This window comes from Saccopteryx bilineata, chromosome 3 (genome assembly GCF_036850765.1).
Source record: "Saccopteryx bilineata isolate mSacBil1 chromosome 3, mSacBil1_pri_phased_curated, whole genome shotgun sequence".
NCBI lineage: Eukaryota > Metazoa > Chordata > Mammalia > Chiroptera > Emballonuridae > Saccopteryx > Saccopteryx bilineata.
Window position 1 is genome coordinate 26,648,140 of NC_089492.1, and position 7,602 is coordinate 26,655,741.

At 41.1% G+C, this 7,602-nt stretch overlaps 1 pseudogene; it reads left to right on the forward strand.

The window, feature by feature from the left end:
• The first annotated feature begins 3,111 nt into the window (after positions 1 to 3,111).
• On the forward strand, positions 3,112 to 3,280 carry LOC136328477 (short transmembrane mitochondrial protein 1-like; annotated as a pseudogene).
• The last annotated feature ends 4,322 nt before the right edge of the window (positions 3,281 to 7,602 follow it).

The window sequence follows — 7,602 nt, forward strand, 5'->3', positions numbered from 1 at the left end:
TGAGTGGGTTTTGGAGCCCAGTGTGTGTTTTTACTTGCCCGCTGGGTGCAAGCTAGGATTAAAGATAATGGCTCACCAGTTCTGGGCTCCGTTGTTTCATTACCATCTGTTCGAATCAAATGCGAACCTGCACGGGCCAGGCGGCTATGATGGTGGCCGTGCCTACTGGCTTTACAAATGGAGATAGTCAAAAGAAAAAAGGGGAGAAAGGGGCCTAAATAAGGATATGGTGCCAAAGCTAAACCTTGCTTATGTGGGAATATATTGTCCCATCCTTGACCCACCTCCGATACTTTCTAGCCTATTGGAATGGAATGACAGGGGTTAAAGCCTAACTTAAATGCACTCTATTTTTTCTTAGCCTCAGAATTTTCTGTATGACATATATTCCTTTTTTACATTTTGAGAAATCTTTCTGAATTTCTTGGGCCATAAAAAAATGAAAGTGGTATAAATTTGAGAACAAAGTAAAATTTATAAGACAGATGCTAATTGGAAGATATGACATACAAGAGAAAAAATATGGGTCAAAATATCTCTAAACAATCCTTAATATTAATGTATTATATTGTGTCAATGGAAGGACACTAAAGGTTATTTATTAATTTATTCCTAATATTTAAAAATAAATTTGGGAGCTGAAATAATAATGCAATAAAATTAGCATCAGTTATTGGTAGATATCAATTCCTTATTGAATAGGACTAAAAAAATCCTAGAAAATTTTAGATACTTGAATCATAGAATGTTCAAGTAGGTATATCTACATGATCTACATGATGTCTAGTTCACTGTAAAATAATAACAGGTGTAATTTGTAAAGGTCCCACTTCTGTGTTAGACACCAAGTAGGACAGTATAGAGAAGGAGGACATCCTTCCAGCTCTTGTGGGTAATAAATACATATTGATTATATCAGTTAATTAACACAGTAATTCTGGTGAGGTAGTTATTATTATCCTATTTTTCAAATGAAGAAACAGAAACTCATCTCACTTATTTAAGCTAACAATCGACTGGGCTATTAAGGTTGCTTGATTCCCAAACTACTCTTTCTGTTATACCTTACTCTTTCTAAACCAACCGGGTCATGGTACAGAGGAGGACATATGCCCAAGTCTCAACAACTTATTACAGCTAGACCCCACAAAGAGATCAATACAACTTTTAAATTAATAAGCAGAATTTTATTAATCATTTTAATATTAATAAATTCAGAACCAGTTTAATTTTGACCTTAAGCCAAATTAAAATGCTGAATGGTTAAGCATCAAAGTTAGAAAAAATTAAGAAGGCAACTAATTTAAAAATATTTTTTGTTTCTTTTCTAGACTGAAAAAAAAAAAAATCTTCTTTTCTACCAATAGTTGGTAGCTCCTGACACCAAGTGGCCAATTCATGTACTGCTCTAAACATGTTTGAAGACTAATGGTTCTATTAAAAGGGAGAAAAGCAAAAAAATTATTGCATATTTTGAGATGCATCATTTCATTTGTTGTCATTTAATTAAGAACTGAATACTATGTTTAGAAATGTCAGAGGGTGATTATCAAGCTCTTCATGTCTGTACTTTAAACATCTATCCCAATTTTATTGCTGGTGTTAACATGTGTGCCCGATTCTTATCAGTAAGCCAAACGGTTTCTTTGGTTCCCTTTGAGCAAGCTAATCAGCATTATAGAATGACAATGAAGAAATATTGGCTTTAGAATCAGATGAACTTGAGTCCATCCATCTTCTTTGGCCTCTACCACTATACTCCTGAGACATCTACTGGCCACAGTCTGGAACTTCTCCCATCGTAGCATATACAGAACATTATAGGTGCCATCTCGGCCTGTGTTTCCACTAGCTGATGATGCTCCTGTAGCTGGGCATTGTCAGTGCTTCCATGACCCCAGCTGATGCCTTGGAACCAACCTCCTTGGTGCCAATGGACACCCTGGTTTTGAACTACAGAGCCTGTGGTAACTATGCTTTATTACCCGCAAATTCTCCATTGTTATGCAACACTCTGTCTCATGAACATCAGAGTGCTGTCTTACACCTTGGTATCTAAGTGAACTTTGAATGAAACAGGCTCTTGACAGTCTGTCACCAGATATGCCTGAATTCCAGCAGTTAATACCACCTAGTCACAGCTGATGTCTCTTCTGTACTCTTAACGTGTACTCTAGGTTTCAAGAATCAATCATTCGCACTGTAGCAACTACACAAATATTCTACAGATATGAAGACATGGATCTATATTTTTCTGAATACCTTATAAAAATGTAAGGTCAGTGACAAGCCTAATATTATGAGTATAAACTTAACATTCTAATTATTTGACATTGTTTAGCTCCAATGTGAGCCATTGCAAACAATCTACTCAGCTTCAGGCAGTCAGGAAGTACACAGATACAGTTCAGCTGAAAACGCAGAGGAGCCTTGAGCTAGAGAACCAACAGAGACAAGGGAATAGATATAAGCACCTTAAATTTAAAAAATATGTTGCAGGTAATGTTTTATTGCATATACACTGACAAGAAGTTTTATCTGACAAGAGGAAGTTTGGAGGTTATATATAAGTTTAAATAAAATTATGCTTTTATATTAAGATTTTGCTCTGACTGAAATAAAGCAGAATTCATTGTATGTATTTCAGTTAAATTTCTTTTTATTGAAACTTAAAAAAAACTTTACATAATATATTACACGTGCTTTTCTCCATAAAGGGGCTATTTCTGAATGCTTTTTTGATTGATTTATGTCATAAAACTAGCTGTATAAGTGAGCTTTTATAAATTCTAGGAAGCCCAGTCAATCAATGACAAGAGCAGCTCAAGTGCATTACAACTATGAGTCATGATATTGATGTAAATGTTTTATCTGAAACAGTCAGCACTGGGTTGAGTTATATTGTAATATTTTAAAAATATTTGTTGAAAAGATGACTTTGGATTGTTAGATTCCAGGAAGAAATTAAAATACGTTTGCTTTTCCCATTTTCCTGGAAGAAGGTGCTATGTTTTAGAGAATTATAAGGAGAAAAGCAAGTAAATAAAAGTTTATTAGAAAATCTGAAGTAAGTGGACAGCGGGTATAGGGACGGGCAGGGAGCTGCCAGCAACCATCGCACCCTCTTTGCTGACATCATGCTCCAATTCCTGCTTGGATTTACTTTTGGCAACCTGGTTGGAATGTATCTGGCTCAGAACTATGACATACCCAACCTGGCTAAAAAACTTGAAGACAGAAAAAGGACTTGGATGCCAAGAAGAAACCCCCTAGCTCGTGAGGCCACCTTCAGCACTGCCTCCAGGGATCCCAGAGTCCCTTCTTCCCGTGGGCCTCCTTTCCATCCGACCCAATCGCTTCTGTCTCAATCTCCAGTCTCAGCCCTTGCTAGATCCCGCACTGCCTTCGCGCAGGAATGGGCCGTGAGTTAAGAGCCGTCCTTTTCCAGCACCTTCACCTCCTCCCTTCCTCCTTCCAGACACTGGGAGGTTGTCCTAAGACTGGGGTTATGGTGCTAGATTAGTAAACGTGACCTGTAATTAGTAGTGTGTCCCTTATTTGGGATCTCTACTGCCTTTTTCAAAAGAAAAATCGATGGGTCGGATACAAATAATGCCGACTTCACAGCTTAGCAATTGAAATGGGTGTTTTAAACATTTGGTACTAATTTATGTTGTTTCAGGGTCATTAAAATTGAAATCTAGAAGCCAGAAAAAAAATCTGAAATAAAAATGCATTCCTGCCAGTATATGTAAAGGGGAAAAATAGTATCTTTTCAATAAAACATCCTGGCAGACTCCACTTTAACCAATGGAGAAGGTTAACATAAGCAGTAATATCATGTGGCCATCAGGTATTCCCTGATATCACATGACAAGGCACTTCACTTCTGTGGCATTCTTTTCCCTGGTATAATCATGAGAAAAATATCAGGCAAACCCAAATTATTGGACATTCTACAAATGTCTGACAAGTATTCTTCCAAACTATGAAGATTGTGAAAGAGGGAAAGGTTGAGAAATGTCACAGAACAGAAGCGACTATGGAGAATGATGATTACATGCAATGTGGGTCCCTGGATTAGATCTTGGAACAGAAAGAGGGTATTCATGAGAAAACTGGTGAAATTTAAATAAATGTGGAATTTAGCTAATAGTTAAAAAATAACAATGTGTCATGCTTGAAGTCAATTTTTCAACTGTGACAATTTATACTGAGTTATTCACACTCTAGCCAACTATGAAAACCCCAAAGAGTATGTGACAATATTGCCCAGATCAAAGGAATTAAAATAGGCTTATTAATTAAAATAGATTTTCTGTACTGCTATCTTACACCTCTGCAGTTGTCCACTTCTATGAGTATTAGAATATGGATATTGTCACATATTCAAGAATTCCTGGGAAGCAATAAGAGAATTGAGTTTAATGCAACTGTCTAAATCTAAGACATAAAGGGATGGATAGGATATGGTAAACAAAATATTGCATCAAATTTTTGGACATGATGAATTTCAGGGACCCAATACAGCAGGTATAAGTGTGGCTTGGAGCTCAAGGGACAGAGCTTTCAGGTACTATGGTTGACATAAATTTGGTCATCAGCCAGGAATGTAGGTGGGTCTCCAAGGCAAATAAAAGTAGAGAGAGCAGACAACAGAGCAAACCCCTTTCAGCCTAATTGTTTCTCTCACCAATGAGCTCATAGTCAGAAAACTCAACCAAACGGGAGTTAGCTGACATCATTTTCTAGTCTAGATATCTACAATAATTTCAACTTCAAGAGACGCTCTGCACGATGCTGAAACTTGCAGTCACATGGAAAATAAAAGCAATTGTGACGTCACGAAGATGGCGCCGTGAGCAGCGCGACCGACAGATCTCCCCAAAATCTCAACAAATTTGTCAACTAGAAACAGAAAAATTTATCTTCGGAGCATCCTAGAATTCCACACACACACTGAAAGCAAAAGGACTGTTGCTGAGGAGGGAATACGCCTGTGGTGAGTCAACCCACGCGTGCAGCTGCCCGCGCCCCGTCCTGGGGAGTGCCAGCAAACACCAGCCTGCTCTGAGAAGCCGCACGCCCCCCGCACTTGCCGTGTCCCGGGGAGTGCCCACAGCCGCGGGCGTGCTCTGAGAGGCCACGCGCCCCCCCCCAACCGCGTTCTGAGGGGCCGCGCGCGCGCCCCGAGCGGCCACATCCGTGCCGGCGACCTCCGGAGTGCTCTGGGAAGCCGCGCGCGCGCCCCGAGCGGCCACATCCGTGCCGGCAACCTCCGGAGTGCTCTGGGAAGCCGCGCGCGCGCCCCGAGCGGCCACATCCGTGCCGGCGACCTCCGGAGTGCTCTGGGAAGCCGCGCGCGCGCCCCGAGCGGCCACATCCGTGCCGGCGACCTCCGGAGTGCTCTGGGAAGCCGCGCGCGCGCCCCGAGCGGCCACATTCGTGCCGGCGACCTCCGGAGTGCTCTGGGAAGCCGCGCGCGCGCCCCGAGCGGCCACATCCGTGCCGGCGACCACCGGAGTGCTCTGGGAAGCCGCGCCCCCCCCCCCCAGCCGCGTCCCGGGAAGTACCGGCAGCCACCGGCGTGCTCTGAGAAGCTGCGCGCGCGCCCCGAGCGGCCACATCCGTGCCGGCGACCACCGGCGTGCTCTGAGAAGCCGCGGGCCCCGTGCCATAGTCTGGGAGGGGCGCCAAACCTGTCTTTCCTAGTCAGGAGATTCTCTCCGTGAACGGGGCACCTTACCCAGCCATTGGAGCTAACAATCAAGCGTTGGGCGAGGGGCGCGTAGGCAGCCTGAAATACTCTCTGGAGCACAGCTGCGACCCAATCACTGAAATTAGCTTAACCCATAAAATGTGCGCACCTTCGGTTCTAATTGATAAGATCTCTCTCAGTTCAGCGATCCAAGACAAGAGGCGTGATATTTTTTAAGTGCCTCTCGCTAAAGGGGCGGGGGCAAGTTCTGATTGATAGAGCCCCCATATTCAGGGATAAACGCTAACAAGAAGGACTTGGCAGATAATAAGGTCTATACTACACTAGTCGCAAGCAGAGACTAGTGCCTCCTCTTCCCTGCAAAAACAGGCTACAAAGTTTGGAAAGCCTGGGTTGAGAGGTCCAACTAAATGATAGGCGCTGAACAGTCACCTTGATAACAATTGACCCCCACCCCCGCCTGATTACACTGGAGGCCCTGACTGTCAGAGCCTTTCCCAAAGCCTTGCACTGAGTGGGGATAGAGTGGGGATTTCCCAGCTCTTTGAGCCTCTTACTCCCCAGGCAGAAGCAGTTGCAGCCTTATAGCTGGATCAACAGGCTGCTAATTCAGAAAGGGGGGACCAGGAGGGAGAATCCAGGAAAGCAAACTCTCTCATCGTTGGACCCTGCAAACGCCAACAAGCCTTTACTTCCAGCAAGACTAAAGCCAATTATATGACATTGCCATAGAATCCCATCAACTGCAAATCCCTACCTAAGAGTGACACAGGGGCAGAGCCTGGGGTACAGAGTCACCGACTAGGAAGAGGGAGAGAAAAGAAAAAGGAAGAAGTTAACCTCTCAAAATCAAGAAAAACCCACAGACTTTACAACTTGATCCACTAATTTTTTTTTTTTTTTTTTTTTTATTTTGTTGTTTGTTTCTTCTATCTTTTTGCCTTTATTTCCTCCACCTTGGTCCTTCTATTCTCTGCCCATCTTATGCTTCCCCTTTCTTGAACTCCAATACCCATGAGTGTTGCATTTTTTTTTTTCTTCTTCATCCTCACCCTCCTTTAAGGTTATACTCCAAAACACTTAACTCTCACTCTCTCCTCTTTTGTTTTTTTTTGTTTTTTTGTTTGTTTGTTTTTTTTGTCTTGCTTTATTTTGTTTTTTTCTCCTCCTATTTTATTTCTTCCTTCGTTTTTCTCTTTTTCTTATTTTTTCCTTTCTATTCGTTTTGTTCTTTTCTCATTTTACTTTCCTCCCATGTAATCCTCAATCACGAACAAATTAGTTAATTTGGGACTCAAGGCTTTTTTTTTTTTTTTTTTTTTTTTTTTTTTTTTTTTTTTTTTTTTTTTTGCTTTTGTTTTTATTTTTTTTTTTTTTTCTCTTGGTTGTTTATTTTTGTGGCATTTTGGGTCCTCCCAACCCAAGGTCTCCATGGTATTTAGTCTTCGCTCCACTTAATACAACAGATTTTTACTTATTATTTTTATTTTTTCTTCTTTATTATTCTTTTTTGGTCCTTTTTTCTGATTCCCTCTTATCCCTCTCATTATATCTCTTAGTTGACCATCACTTACAAGCAAATCATCTTATGCTTGTCTAAGATTTTCTTTTTTTTTTTTTTTTTTTTTTTTTTTTTGCATTTAGTAAGTCCCAACTCCCTTTTTTTTTTTTTTGCCCCTTGAACTCTCCACCCCAAATCAGGCCCTCCATTATAGGCATGATATTTCCCTGAGGAGGGGAGAGGAGGGAAAGAGAAGAGAGAAAAAAAGGGGGAAATAATAAATTATTACTGTTTTTTTTTTGTGGGGTGTTTTACCCTTTTTTTTTTTTTTTTTTTTTTTTTTTTCTCTTTATTAATTCTAATTAGTGCTATCAATAAGACC